Raw genomic sequence first — 16735 nt, 5'->3', positions numbered from 1 at the left:
AAAGAAATGAATATATATGAAACCATAGCAAGTAACAAAGCAGTACAAAATTTCTTTTCCTCTCCACTTGATCTTGTAGATTTCATGATCTTCAGAAACTTATCATTCTTTAAGAAGAATTAAACTATGTAATGCATACCTCCTCAGATCATTTCAGATTATATAATCCAGCTATAGTACTTTAACATGTCTCTGAACCCTGAGGGCTTTCCTCAATTCCTCCCCATTCTCCCTCTTCCTCGGCCCCAAAGGTTTTCAGTTTCTTTTTATGTGTTATCTTCTTCCATTAGACTTGAAGGGAGGGGCTGTCATATCTTTATATCCCCAGTCCTTACAGTGCCTAATATAAAATAGGTTCTTTATAAAGTATTTCTAGTAATCTTGTCTGAAATTGTGTAATTGAAGTTTTAAGGGCTGTAGAATTTCAAAGAGAATATAAATCAATAAGGGAAGTTTTATGGAGGACTGTGCCTTGAATTTTGCCTTGAAGAAGAAAAAAGATTTGAAAGAGTAAATGGGGAAAGGAAAATACATTTGCTTTGGGAACAATTACACATAAAAGTGTGGAGGTAGAAATGAGTTTGGTATATTTGTGGGTCTCTGTCATGACAGTACTTCATTTTCTAATTTTGGAAAAGATTGTGTCCTCCTGTATTATCAGTTATCCCCATTCACCAATTTGCTTTCAGAGTACTTTCTCTTAATGTATTTCAAAGGATCACACATCTAAAGTTTTAATGACCATCAGAAGCCCACTTTCCTTTTACAGATGAGAAAATTAAGAGGCAGGGAGATTAAATGACTAATCCTAATCATATAGCATTATGTATATTACAGATGTCAGTACTAGTCAGAAGTTAAGTAGTTCTCCAGGCAGGGCAACTTCTCATACCAGCCCAGTATGGCTGAGGTATGGCTCAGCTATCAATTAGATTAGAAGGCTTATAATTCCAAGGATGCCTTCAACTCTTGAGATTCTGTGTTTTTGAATGAGGGTGACTGAAAATAAAAGGTTCCGGACAATATGCAATCACAGGCAAAAGCTCAACTTGTTATATATGTGCAAGGATGAATTTGTCCACAGCACATCAAAACCTCAAGTGAGCCTTAACTATTAGGAAACAATACTCTGAACTTCTTTCTTTCCCTTTAAGCTTTCTAATTCTTACATTTCTTTTAGCAATGACCTCCCAGACTCCTTTTTAAAATTTCACTAGTATTTTATATGTCCAATTACACATACAGATTTCAAAATCTGTTTTTGTAAGGTTTTGTGTTCCATTTTTTCCCCCTTCCTTACCTTTCTTCTCCCCAAGACAACAAGCATCTGATTTAGGTTATACATGTACAATCATTTTAAATATATTTCTACATTCTACATTCAGGTTCCCGTTTTAGACTTAAACTATTATTCATGAGAACAATCATATTCTCTACTATAATGATACTAATTTTTCTCTCCATTTTCAGAGGCTGAGGAGGCCTTTTCTTTTAACAAGGTTAAAACTGTACCTAAGACTCCATCCTCTGCAAGATCTTATATCATCACTCATCTCCAGTCAGAAACATGACCTCAGAGTCCATCCAGCTCAATTCATAGATAACCTTTCTATAAAATTTACCAAAGAATGGTGATCCAACTTCTGTTGGAAGACTGATTGTAAAGAGGAAACCATTTAACTTCCTTCAAAAACCAATCCATTCCATTTTTATATATAATTGTTGAGAAGGTTTTGCTGTGTAAGAATCTACAAAGCCTTCTCTGACACAGACCCTCGACTATTTTTATAGATAGTTCTTGCTATTTCCAATCTCTCCTTCCTTCAATCTATTATCTGCATAGCTGCCAAAATTTTATTAATCCAATGGATATATTGACTATGTTTCTCCCATTTCCCAAAAAAGTTCATTGGCTTCAATTGTTCCTGGAACACAAGGAAATTTTCCTTAATCTAATTGCTAATCTTCTATAATCTCGTTTTTCAGGGTTTTTTCACACATATCTCCTCTCCCTACTACCACTTTTGTTTCTTTATCTTAGCTCTTTCAGAAGTTTTTAATTCCCTTAAGTTAAATCAAATATCATCTCTTCTGCTAAGTCTTTTATTTTGCCTCCACTTGCTAAGGTTCTCTCATGAAATTAACAAGTATTCATTTATCAGGGATATGTTCTATTCTGGTCACCTCATCACCACTAATAAAGTATAAGCTGACTGAGTAAAGGGCCTCATTTTATGCTTTTGTATTCTTGGGTCCTAACACACTGCTCGAACATTACAGACTAAATTTTGCTTCCAACATCATTGTTAATTGCTACACATTAGGAAAAGATTAAAACATGCCTTCTGAATTGAATTACTATCCCTCAAGGGAGCAGAATTTAGAAAAAAGTATCAGAAAATTCTTGACTCAGATTCAAGATGCCACTACTTTAATAGCAATTGACTTCTGAATATGAGTCTCCACTATTTCTTTGTGCCACAATTCTTATTCATATGTGTGCCCCATTTTAGAAGGTGTAGGAGAATTGACATTTTACACAGACATCTTATGTGCTCATTACTACACTCTCCTATTACTGCATGTTTGAACATGCTGAACTCAGTTTCTGTACCAAGTTGAAAATACTCTAAGTGGCAATTTTCAAAATATCACCTCCTACATCAGCTTCAAAAGCAAATCAACAGGAAAAGTGTTACTTGATTTTACTGTGAAGTTAGACCAAATAAAATTGGCCATAACATATTTATAATACAATAACAACTGCTGTTTATCCAAATATAGATAAAAGATATAAAATTCTAGAAATATCATTAAACATATTAACTAAGCACATAGTAAATATCTAATAAATGCTCATTAACTGACTGGCTAGAAAAATTCTTACTTGCTTGAAATCCACCAAAATTTATACTCTTTTGCATGGAATTGGTAGAACTTTTCCCTGAGATCAGGCTGTGTTTTTGGAATTGAAAAATATGAAATTTCAAAAAATAAAATGACTTAATAATGATGAGAGTAAAACTCTGACCTGAGACAGGCCTGTAAAGTTATGTAAAACCACCAACAAAAAGTTATACAATCCCAAATGATCTTACATCTTCTGGAGACAGGAAGATGAGTCTTCAGAAAATGTCTCCTTTCATATACACACTCAAATGATCTTCCATACAAAATGTCAATTCTTAGACTCATGTATAAAATAGGTTTTCAGAAAATGTCTCTTTGAAAATCACTTCTCTCTTGAGAATGATATTGCCCGCCAATGAAGTCTTTCACTTGGTGTCTCTTTAACAATAAAAGCTTTTTATCACAGCCTTAGAGTTTAGCCAATTTCCTTCCTGGCAAATTCATGCCTTGGAGAACAAGGAAACCCTCACCCATTCCTGCCACACCTCTCCTTTGGTACCCTGCCCTCATCAATAAGATTGAAAGATAAGACCAATAAAGTAATTGAAGGGAAATTGTCTTTGCATTAAGTCTCCAAATAGAAAAAAAATTAAGAATTGTACTAGGTAGCATAAAAAAGCAGATAACATTCTTAAAAACTAGTAGATATAAAAAAAGATAGAAATATAGACCTACATACACACACTTGTGTGTGTGTGTGTGTATATGTGTGTGTGTATACAAAATAACACATCTTTAGCCAGTCCTTTTTTGTTTGTTTCCTAATATTGTCTATGGATATTAGATTATCCATGACTATGGTCTCTTAAGTGTTACTGCAGTTTTAACGAGTTCTAACAGATTTCTCCCTTTAACTCTACTTATGTATCTGATTTAAAAACAATCACTACCTAAGTTTGTTGTCAACATACAAATTAGCTTCACTTCTTCTATAGCAAAGACTTAGATAAAAAGAATTAAAATTCAGAATGTTCTGACACATTCTGCATCTTTAAAAAGTCTTTCACAGATCTGCAATGATTGGGTACTCTCTTTAAGGAGGCAGACCTCAACTCTCTTGTTTTCCTTTCTTGTATCAGTTCTCCAATGGGATTTCAACCTTCCTCTCTTCTTGACATCAAGTATGAAGTATACAAACAGTCCTGTTAGCCCTCACTCTTACCACATAACTACCTCTGCTATCTTTTCCCAGTAAAACTCTCTGATGACATCTTTACATGGCTCCTATTGAACAATTGCAACATATTCATACCTAGCATTCATGTTTGGATGTCTCTCAGCTTTTATTCTTTGACTAGATAATAATGGCAATGCTCAATAATTAAAGCAAAATTTAAAGTTTGCAAAGAACTTTTAAATGCATTTTTTTATTAAATCCTTACAACAACATTGTGAAGCAAGTTCCATGGCTATTATCTCCATTTTGCATGTAAGAAACCTGAGCATCAAAGACATCTAAGGCAGGATTTGAATCCAAAGCTTTCCTGACTTTAGCATACCACCTCTTTCATAAAATTTCAAAGTTGGAAAAAACTAAACTACCATGTAGTCTAACCCATATCTAGGTGGTACAGTGACTACAGGGCTAGTCCTGGAAACAGGAAGACAAGTTCAAATCTGGCCTCAAACATGAACGGTATGACCTTGGTCATTTAACCTCTTTTTGCTTCAGTTTCCTCATATATAAAATTGGAATAATAATAGTACCTATCTTCCAGAGTTGTAGTGAGGAGCAAATGAATTAATAATTCTAAAGTGCTTATTAGCCCAGTTTTTGGTACATAGTAAGTACTATATAAATGTTAGTTGTTGTTACTGTTGCTGCTGCTACTACAACTACTACTGTTACTACTACCCTCAAAAAATTCTCTCTACAACATATGTAAAGAATTCCAATGAAAGTCAGTACACAGAGTCACTACAAATTCATTATATTCCTTAACAAATTTTGTCTAAGACCTAACGCTACGAGGATGATTATTTCCATAAGAAAAAATTTTATATATGTACAATAAAACTGATGCTCACAGGATTCTGGTGCTAAAACTAGCTCTGATTATCGCTTATGCCATCTAATCAGTGTCTCTGATAATTAGCCAAATGACTTATAGATGAAAGTGTATTATTTCAAAATAATTTGTTATTAGGGCAAGATTATACAGATTTTCCCTTTATTATCATTTAATTTTTCATGTGGTTAACCCCAAATAAATTATTGTTTCCTCAGAAGGAAGGGCCAAGTCTCATAAATTTTTGTCTCACACCGGAGCACCTAGAACAGTGGATATACAATAGATATTTATTTGATCTAAAATGAATGCTCCAAAATAATAGTATGTAATGCTGCTAGTAAGGGAAATTCAGTCTAATATATTATTTAAGTTATTTTTAAAAGTTCAACAATGAAGGTTTAAAAATCAGATTTCTGCTTAACCTAAGAAAATGAGGTTAGTAAGCATACCTACCTCTCAAACATTCTAGATAGCTAAAGTTTTACAATAATTTATTCTAGCATAGTTATTCAAACATAAATATTTATATGCAACAAGAATACAATCATCAAAAGGGTAGGACATTTCTAACTGCCAAGTTACTTTTATGTTGCTTACTACTAAATGAAACAGGATACAGAATTCATGAAAAGCGACATAAAAATAAGATGAAACAGGAAATAAGGTAACAGTGGTACTAATTTTATATGTGAACTTTTTATACTCACTAAATACAAATGTATAGCATAGATCATTACAGTTTTGAACAGGATTATTAAATATTTAAATCACACAAAAGTATGATTTAGTTATAGTAAAAATTATTGTTTAGGGGTACCAAAAATGTCTGTTGTTTATTTAAAAAATCTCGTGTAATAATTACAGTAAAAAATAAATTACACTTAAAGCTTTAAGGAACAATACTGAAATAACAAAGACTTTAGGACAAGAGTCATGGATTCCTTTGACAGTTTGGCAAAGCCCTTACAAAATAATTTTTAAATTTCTAAAATAAACAACACAAAGTTACAAAGGAAACCAACTGTAGCAAGATAGATTTACCAAAATATTTATAGACAAATTACTGTAACAGGTTAAAAAACTTTGACACCAAAAGAAAAGGGCTAAGAGCTTCAAAAGAATAGTTTATCCTTTCCTTAATAATATAAAATGAAAGTGGACTTAAGTTTATTTGACAAGGCCTAAACAAAACCACAGAGATATCATTTATTTGTAGAATTAGAATAATAAGGACAAGCAGTTACTAATTATGCAATATATATAATTTACGACCTTCATTCTAAGGTGATTTTTTGGTTTTAAGAAAAATTAAGTCAAAATACAAATTGTTGTCTTGCTGCTTTGCTGATACTATCACCAACAAATTCTGATATGGATAATGTTTGCAGAAGTAATCAATCTTAATTTTCTTATCCCTATCTTGTGTATAGTATTCAGTTTATGGTCTTTTGTTAAAAAAAAAAAAAGATAAAATTAATTTATTCATGTAACTTCTAAAAAACTATGATTGGCTATAAAGTTGTAGAGGAAAAAATGCTGGATTTTGTGTAGAAGACTTGAGTTCAAATTCTGACCCTTTTACTTACTACTTGGGAACCACTGGGCAAGTTTTTCATTTCCTCTGGGTCTCACTTTCTTCTGTAAAAAAATAAAGAGCTGGACAAGATGAGCTTTAAGATCTCTTCCATCTTTAAAAGTATGATTTTTAAGTTAGAAGTTTGTGATGAATAATCTGGAAATTGGAATGATTACCTGAGTAGTATTCTATTTTACTGAAAAATAGCAGGTTTATTATTTATTGAAATAAATCAGTTCTATAGGTTATCTATTCTGTGCATCATATAATTTCCCAAAAGGACAAATATCATCTAGTTACTTTTATAAGTTAACACTTTTATCTTATTCAAAACTATGTGTAATTTCACCTGTTTGGAAGAAAAAAACAAATCAAAGGGAAAAAAATAAATTCCCTGGGCAGCTAGTATAGACATCACAAAAGTCATAGATTTTATTCATAAAGAAGTCCCTCAGACCCTCGCTCATTACTTTATATACAATTCTAACAAGACTGGTTATCTAATTTTAAAGCCCAAAGCAGATTAGAAGAATTAATAAGTGAAAGCTGGGGGTTGGGAATGACAGAGGACATACTGCTACATTGTATAGTCTCATAGTAAAGGTAAAGAAAAATTCAAGAGTAAAGACACAAGTACACAAAAAAGTACAGCCAATCTAACTCAAAGAATCCCCTTATACATATAGCAGTCTGAGGTAAGGAAAAAGGCACAGAATTTGAATTAGAAAACTTGGGTCAAAACCTTTGCTCAGTTACTTTGTGATCTTTGATCATTTTTCAGGGACCTAGTTTCCTCATCTTTAAAGTGAGGAGGTTGGATTACATTTACATTGTTTGCTAAAATTACTTTCAGATTTAAAACATTGTCTCAGTAAGCACTGAGGGATGTATACTGTATATACTGTATGTGATTATTAAATACATCTGTATGCATCATTTCACTATATTCCCAAATTATAAGAGAAAGAGAACAGAGGTCTATTAAGTTTATGCTATTTGTCAGGTACAAGGAACTTTAGAGGTATCTCATTTAATCATTTTTTAACAACCTATAAGCATTGTAAAATATTGTGGCTGCATATAATCCAAAAGCATAGAAGTATAATGGAGTGAAATTAAGGCCTCAAAATAATGGGACACTGGGGTTCAAGTCCTGTCTCTGACATATTCTGTCTATATAACTCCAATCTTAACCCTCCAGTCTCTCAGCCAACTCTCTAAAACTATAAATGCCAACTTGTATTGGTAGAGGGAGCTACCTCATCTGGGAGTTTCCCGTTTTAAGAAAATTCGGATATGTATTCAAGAATGCTAGCGACCTCACATTTTATTTTTTAATTCTTAACTAAGTCATACACTAAAAAATATTTCTAGTATAGTAGCATTCTTGAATACATATCCGAATTTTCTTAAAACAGGAGACTAATTTACTAATAGGGATTAATTTAATCAAAAATCAGTACCATTTCCAGAATATAGACTGACAGTGCACATGGACTAATTTTAACAGGTCATCAAGGGCACATCTTTTGGTATAACCATATTTATATCATCCTCAACAAGTTAAGATTCTTATCATATCTTAAAATATATGAGACTTGATTTCCACTTTATTCAATAACCCATTATAATATTTAATAACTGCATAGAATTCTTCCTAACATCTGACCTTTAAATATGCTAAACTTTAAATTAATTTCATCTTGTTCTTTCCTTGGTATGTATAAAAAGTAATTATCAGTTGATCACCTTTTCTTTGGAGGTTTAGTGAATATTTCATTTTTTAAAACTTTAAAAAAAATATTTATCTTATTGTTCAATATACTAGTTATCTTGGAGATTCTTTACTTACTTACCCATCTCAAAGGTTTCAATGTACCTATTTAGTTAGGGATCTCAGAATCAATACAATCTCTGATAGACACAGCTTTCAAACTTTGTCACAGAAAAAAAAAAGGAGAGTGGACACTAATGTAACACAATGATTGTGTTACATATACAAAAAACATCCTAGTAAACCCTGCTCTTTATTTACTGATTATGCTACCAACCTACAATGCTACTTCACAATCAAGTGTGGTTCTTAAGATTTTTTTTCTGTTGTTGCTACACATATCTTTAGAATTTATTTGTCCTTTCCATGTAGAATATCTGGCATAAAACACACACATCACAATAATTTACTTGTATTTCTACAAATGATAAAAAACCCACTTATAAAATACTAGGCACAATAAAATGTAATTTTGTAACCAAAAAAAATTGATAAGCAGTTTAAGTGATTTTCCCAACACTATACAGATGGAGTGTCAGCTCTAAGATTAATGCTAAGCAGCTCATCTCTCCCTTCCTTATACTCAAACTACTTAGATGGCATTTTTTTAGGAGCTAAGTCTCTTAACTAATCTAATCGCAAAACTTAACCAAAACAACTGCTAATATAATGTTCTTTTCCAACAGGTAAAAGCATACAACAAAGTGGCAAGTGCAATGGATCTAAAAATGTACATAGACATACAGCAAAATAAAATACAGGCGTTTATTCAGGTAGCAATTAGGGAGGAAAAATATCTAATAGGTGGTGGCATGCAGTGCTTTAAACTGAGTAACTACGAAACTTCTATGTGATTAAAATAACATCTACATATCAATTTAACATTTCAAATTTTCTTAAAATGTAAATTCACCAAATATATATGTATATTAAGCATGTTTTAGCTGTATAAAAGAGCACACAGAGAAACTTCCTCATTAAAAAAAATCTCAACTTAAACCAGTAGTTTCTATTACAATGTAAGCTTTAGTTCAGCTTATGTTTAATAACACACAGCATAGAAAACTGCTAAGAGCCTGATCAGAAGTAAAGAAGAAAAAACCAAACACTCTTGCCTGTACAAGGGGAGAAAAAGAGAACACAACATGAACGGCTTACTGTGGAGAGTGGGTTTAATCAGGAAGTAGCCATTATCCTTTCGATGCAGAGCATTGACAGCATACTCCAGAACAACAAGCCGGGTTTTTTTTTTTTTTTTCAATTAAAAGGAAAGGAAGCACTCATACTATTGTACCCTAGCTCTGCTGACCCCAAAGGTCACCCCCATAACTAGCAGAAGCAGCTCTCATGAAAACAGGATCCAAGCCAGCCAGTACAATGCCCTGTTTGTGGCAACCCCTAAAATCCCTCTCCTACAACCTCTCTCTCCCTCAGTTACTCACAAAACATGGCTGTCTTATTCAGAGATTAGCAATTATTGTAATGAGATACTGTCGGAGAGGGTCAAATAGTACTTCCTGCAGTTTACACATCTTGATTTCCTGGTAAACAAACTGAAAGGCAGGTGGAGCAGTTAGATCACCAGTAAATGTAGAGCTCACGTGACTCAAACCTAAGCCAGGTAAAGGCTCTGGTAGAAGAGCAGCAAGCAGCTGGGCATCCTCCTCCCTCCCTTCACAGTCACAACTACAACCATAACATACGGGAAAGAGATGGAGGGAGGTTTTTTTCTCTTCCTTCCTCCCCTCTCACCCCCCAATACCCCGGCCCTTTCCTTTAATATCAAACAAACAGAACACTCTTGGTATAGTGTTTTGTTCTTTAAGAGAACTATTTAAAATGCAGAAACAAAGTAATCAGAAACTTAAAATAAATATTTAGTATTTAATAGGGAAAAATGTCCATAACATCTTTCATAGGGTTTTGTTACTTTTGACAGTTTCAAAAACTAAAAAAGTTTCAGACTATCCCACACACCCCCCCACCCCTCCCCATACTCCTAATTCTATCATTAAACCTTATGTAACAGACACTTAGCTACACTTTTTAATCCAAGCTCAGATCAGTTTTTGGCAGTGCAAGTTTCTGCATGCAGAACTGGAGCATTCCATAACATAATGATAGTCAAACTTTGAGGAGAAAAATTTATGAATATCTAAAATCTGGATCAGAAAATTCATTTTTTATCATTTCTCAAATTTTCTCTTTCAACTCATAAAAACAGGCAAATTAGTTTTGTCTTTTTAACTTGACTAAAAACCTTTACTTAAAAATACATGTTACACTGTTAATTGAAAGTATCCTCTTACAGGTTGTAAGTTAGTAACTCACAAATTATGTGGTTTTTAGTACTTCCAAAGTTTTATTGTTGAGTAAGGACTAATTTAAATGAACTAAGGCAAAATGTTTCAAAGGCTGTTGGAGGATTCCTTTTAAAAGAGAGATTAACTTTTCTATGATATTTAAAATAAAAACATTCTTGATAATGTATTAATTTTTTCAAAATCTTTTTTCAATATCATTAGTTTATCTAAGTAGTCCTTTACAACTATACCTGGGATAGCTATTATTTTAGGCTCTCACTTCAGGATAATCATGTCAAAACAACAACAAAAAAAAATTACAAGATTTAGGTTTCTACTTTTTCTCTTTTCTGTGTAAAAAAGAAAGCTCTAAAATATGAAAATGGCAAAAACACAAAGCACATTCTAGGAAATAAAAGCTTATGCCAAAGGGACAGTGTCTCAAGAGAGCACTCATTACAGCACTTAATATATGCTTTTTCAAAGCAGTGTTTATTCAAGCTTGAACCATGGTGATGTTAATAGCCAACATAACTAGGTGTCTGTATCATTTTTGTTACAATGAGAATGGAAATGGACAACAACTTCTCAAATAAACTATGACAGATGTTAAGAGCATCTTTTGAATTTATTGGTCAAAATGAATATTGTTGAAATGTAATAGTCAACAATAACAAAAAATTAGACACTACACATATTATCTTTATAAATGATGGAAGACTTTCCTAATCTCTGTAGCTGTTAACACAATCCCCCCTCTCAAATTACTTTGCATTTTACTTATCTAAACATGTTAGGTCCCAAACATAAAATATAAACTCATTGAAGGCAGGTTGAGAACATAGTTCATGTTTTCGAGACTAATTTTGGAATCTGAGGCGCTCTTCCCATCTCCTCTATTCCTTGTGTTGTCTTTAGGGAGGTTACTTAGCCTCTCTCTGCCTCAAGAGTTTCCTCATCTGTAAAAATTGAGATAATGAGGGCATTGACCTTGGAGGTGCTATGAAGAACAAAGTACTCTGTAGATTTTAAGGTGCTATTAAATATCAACTAATGTTATTTAGGTTAGTGTGGCATGGTAAAGCAAGAATCACCAGAATTTAAAACAGGAAAACCTGGGTTCAAATCCTGCCTCTGAAAACATTCTGCCTGGGTAATCTGGGACAAAGGCCTAAATCTCATCCGGAAGCTCTCTAAAATTGAAAAAAAAGTGCCTAACTTCATTAGCTGATGAATTCCTCACTTGGGAGTCTCTCCCACTAATGAAATCATAGACCCATCCTTATCTCTACTCTTGTTTTTGTTGTTGAAGTTAATCTAGTTTCTTTTCCAGAAGAGGCACTAAATGGTTTCCACTGAATTTCATGGATGTTAAGATCCAACTTAGAAATGTAATATTTTAAGGGCCAAAGTTAAAATACTATAAATATTCTTCCACTTAAATTATATGATGAAGGTTCAAGATGGCATCACAGCAATCTAATTTTTTCAAGCATTATGCCAACAGTGAATAAAATCTGTAGTTCAGGTATGAGTAGAACTGCCATCATAGGTATCCTATATAAATTGACTTATTATCCATAAAATCAGATGATGAATATTTTGTGCCACAGCAATTCATAAAGACATAGTAAGGCAGCCAGGGATGGTGATCTCTATCCAAAGAGGCTATCTATGCCTATACCAAGGAAGTCACCTGAAAGTGCTGAATGAAATATATAATTTATGAGTTTCTATTTCTCATATTTGGTCATAAATTAGGAGGAATTTAAAAGTAAAGATAAGAAATAGTCCTGAGGTCATGTTAGATAATCTATCTTCATCCCATTTGCCCACTTCCACAAAACTGTGTACAGTTACCAGATTGAGCAATAATTAGTGTAAACTCTAATCTGGCTACAACTGGCTACTATATTTAATTCAGTTAGAGAACAATGCAAAAAGATAAATTCAAAGTTAAAACAAGCCACCTCAATGTACCTGGAAGGACTGCTTTGCCTTCTGCCTCAACTAAAAGACATTGAGAAAATCAATCATATATCCACAGCTGAAAGACCAATCATCCATACCTTAAATCTTTCCTCTGTTAATCAATCCAGAGATGCCAAAATGATTTTCCTTGAGCATGTCAGTCCCTTTTTCAATAAATTCCAATGGTTTCCAATTAGTTTTAAGATCAAATATACAAATCACCACACACAAGCAATAGCCTGCTAGTTAATTATTCTGTCACAAGTCTCTGTTCACTCCAGTCTCTCCTCCGCTCAGCTGCCCAAAGTCTTCCTAAAGCACAGGTCTAAGTCCTGCCTCTACTCAACTCCAGCTTCCTATCACCTCTAAGATCATAGGCAAAATCCTATTTGCTATTCAAAGCTCATTAATAACTCCCCAATCCCACCTTTCTACTCCTCTTATATCTTATAGTTCAGTCCCACCCTACAATCCCCCAAAGGTCCTCTACAACCCAGTGACATTGCAATTCTTAGAATAAGATACCACACCTCCCAACTTCAGTCATTTTCACAAGCTGTCTCCCATGTCTGAAATTCTTTCTTTCCTTCCTCATCTTTACCTTCTGGCTTCCCTGATTTCCTGACTTGAAATCCTGGCTAAAATCTCATCTTCTTTAGGAAACCTTTTCAGATTCTTCTTAATTCTAGTGACTTATAGTTGTTTGCATGTTGTTCTTCCCTTAAACAGTGAACTCTTTGAGAGCAGACACTTTATTTTACCATTCTTTTTATCCCCAGAATCTAACACAGTGCCTGATACAAAGGAGGAGATTAATAAATGTTAACTGACTGACAGAACATTTCTATTCCTTCGAGACCCAGCCAAGAACCACCTGATTATCCAAGGGTTAGTCTCTTCCCTCCTAAATGTGCTTCCTGTTGAATAATTTTATATTTATTATGTATACTTAACACACGCATGCACACACACATTCACACAACTTATGTATGCATTTGGGTCCCAGTTAGAATTCATTTTTGTAAAAAGATATGAAAAGCAGCCAGGTTAGATCAAATTTGTAGAGGAGATCTGGATAGGAAGAGATATGATTGACATATTGAGTAATTTACAGAGTATTTAAAAGGGGGGAAGATACCAAAGATATCCCTGTTAAATTGGGAGCTCAGTGAGGGCAAAGATTGAATCTAGCACATTTCCTAGCATGTGGTAAATGCTTAATAAATAATAGTTCATTCATTGATTAGTTTTTTGGACTGGAATATCTCATCATTCATTCATTCATCAATTCCTTTATTACTTTTTATATGTTGAAGTACTTTGCTAGTTAAATCCAGACAATGAGCATTTATTAAGCACCTTTAACATATCAGGCCTAATGTTAAGCCCCAGGAATACAAAGAAAAAAATCCTCTCACTAAAGAATTCACAGTCTAATTGCTAGGCACTATTGTGTTAAAGTAACAGTACATTAAAGCACCCAGATCTTTTTCAGACAAAACACTATTTCATATCCATTTTGAATTTGTTAAGTTGACATTTTGAACCCAGATATAAGACTCCACGTTTATTTTTAATATTTTTCATCTTTCTAAACTAGGCACAGCATTCTAGCCTTTCAAGATCTTTTTAAATTGAGACCCTGCACTCCAATGTATGAGCTCTCCCTCCCAGTTTTGTGCCATCTGCAAATTAAAAAAAAAAAAAAACATGCCATTTATGCCTTTATCCAAATCATTGATAAAAATATTAAACAGGAAAGGACAGAGCACACTCTCCAAGAGATTTCCACTGGAGGCTTCCTTTCAAGTTAACATTGAATCATTAATAATAACTAACTGGAGCTTTGGGGTTCAGCCATTAAAACTCTTCTGAATTCACTTAGATGGACTATCATTCAGCCCAAATCTTTCAAACTTGTCCAAATGAAGATTATAAGAGACTTTATTAAATGTTTATTTAAAAATTTAGGTAAATTCTATCATTAGCATTCCCCTCTCAAAAAAAAAAAAAAAAAGGGCAATCATATTAGTCTCGTATCTGGCATTTTCTGACTCCCACATCTTTTAACTCTTTAATAACATGTTATAAAGCATAAATGGTCAAGAAATGAAGTCAAGCTAACTGACCTTATCATTTGTAAACTCTTTATATAAAAATGGGAAAAATATGTTTTTCTAGTCATGCAACTTTTGTCCTCTATAATCTCCCAAAGATTACTGACAATGAATCAGCAATCACATATGGGAAGCACTGGGCTGGTTCTTTTGGTTTTGATCTTTGTTGTCTGGAATATAATTCATCTGGACCTGGCAATTGGAAATACTCAAGTAATATTATCTTAATATCTCCCAACTTGGATTTGGCATCAATTCTCTATTGGCTATATTTATTTTGTCTTTTCAAGTTCAAAGATCATTCTCCTTGGCAAAGAAATAGAAACAAAATAAGACTTCTTTCTTGCCTTTATTGTCAATAATCCTTGTCCCAGCCAACCTAACAAAATTATTCTTTTTTTTTTATTTTACTCTGTTCTCCAAAAGTTTTATAAATATATATATTTTTGTTGTTCTCAACGTTTTTGTCAGCTTATCCTCATTTAAAGTTGTAGTACCCTCTGCCACTTTTTTTAGCTTTTTATTTTCAAAAGTTTTCAACATTCATCCTTGGAAAACCTTGTGTTCCAAATTTTTTCTCTTTCCATTCTCCTACCCTGTGTCCCTTAAACAGCAAATAATCCAATATATGTTAAACATGAGCAATTCTTCTATACATATTTCCATATTTATCATGTTGCACAAGAAAAATCAGATCAAAAGGGGGAAAAACTGATAAAGAAAACAAAAAATAAACAAACAACAACAAAAAGTGAAAATACTATGTTGTGATCTACATTCAGTCCCCACAATCTTCTTTCTGGATGCAGATGGCTCTCTCCATCACAAGTCTACTGGAATTGTCTGCCACTTTTTTTTTTTTTAAATACAACTGTGTCATGTCTTGGTATTCACTCTACACTACCAATCCCTGCTTCCATATACTATATTTGTCTTTTTAAAAACCAAAGCCAGTCAATAATTTCCCTGATTATCTACAACAATCTAATTAAGCAAGTCTCTCTTTTATTCCTCTTGAGAATTGTTTTTCTTTGTGTCTCTAGAATGTCAGTCTCGATAACCACCAATCTGTAATGGAACTGACTTCCCCTGTAACTTTAGATCATGGAATCCTCTCTATCCAAAGAGCATTTTAGATCATATCCAGCTCTTCTCTTCTTTCCTATAATAAATAAATGTTGTAATGGCCATTCGCCCAAGCTTCATATCATTTTCATTCTAGTTCTTTGTTGCAGCTGAGAATCAAGTCCAGATAGGTTGCTCTATTACTTTCCTCAACTTTTTTAAAGGATGAAATTAGCAGTTTTATTATGTGTTTACATCCTATATCTACTACAAGAGATGCAGATAGAACTCATTTTTCTTTATAATCATCTGCTATAGCACATATGCCCCTACTTGAAGCTCAATGGATCATACCCAATTCATCTGTAATGACTGGCTAAGCTTTATAATAAAGGATAACATTTATATAACATGCTAAATTTAAAATGGCTTATATATCTCATTTGATACCCTTGACTACTTCTACTGCAAAGTATCATTTCCATTGGCGCTTTCTTAATGTTGTAACGAATCAACACAGGGTTTGTGATGACTGCCAACTTGCTGCTTGACACTGTACAAAAAGTCTATATAAGCTGTCACTTCTTTGGTTCAACATAGTGTTGAATATTCAGGGCTAAGATAACCAAGTAAGAAGCAATAGTACAACCCAAATCTCTTCCACAATTACTGCAAGAAAAATCAAGAGAGATCAACAGACTCAGTGGTAATCAGAAAATCCAGGAAGAAACCATAGTAGGTCATTTTTTTTTTCAGCCCAGATCAGAATATGAAGATGGCTTGAAACCTTCAAACAGTAAGAGAATAGTCAAGAAAACTACTACAGAATTTTCCAGACTGGGTACTGGACTAGTGTCTATGACTAAAAATACAGGGAAAGGAGAAAAAATAGGCATAAACCATTCAGTTGTGTCAAAAGCAGATGGCAAATCCAACAAAGACCAACTCTGAGGCCTATAGCTATTTACCTGGGAAGGGAGGGAAGACCAACAGTGTACCTGCAGCTA

The 16735-nt window shown here is 33.3% G+C and overlaps 1 protein-coding gene across 32 annotated transcripts in view; it reads right to left on the bottom strand.

The window, feature by feature from the left end:
- BAZ2B (bromodomain adjacent to zinc finger domain 2B) overlaps positions 1 to 16735 on the bottom strand; it is a 325060-nt gene that overhangs the window by 187331 nt on the left and 120994 nt on the right. For 3 of the 32 annotated variants that reach the window (XM_031960601.1, XM_031960599.1, XM_031960602.1), the window contains exon 1: positions 9431 to 10026. The exons of the other annotated variants lie outside the window; for them this stretch is intronic. The gene's annotated coding sequence lies outside the window, so the exon portion shown is untranslated. Of the gene's footprint in view, positions 1 to 9430; positions 10027 to 16735 lie in introns of those variants that run through there. 32 annotated transcript variants of the gene reach the window in all.

Source organism: Sarcophilus harrisii, chromosome 3 (genome assembly GCF_902635505.1).
Source record: "Sarcophilus harrisii chromosome 3, mSarHar1.11, whole genome shotgun sequence".
Taxonomy (NCBI): Eukaryota; Metazoa; Chordata; class Mammalia; order Dasyuromorphia; family Dasyuridae; genus Sarcophilus; species Sarcophilus harrisii.
The sequence above is the reverse complement of the archived record's forward strand: the minus strand, read 5'-3'. Positions and strand labels throughout refer to the sequence as shown.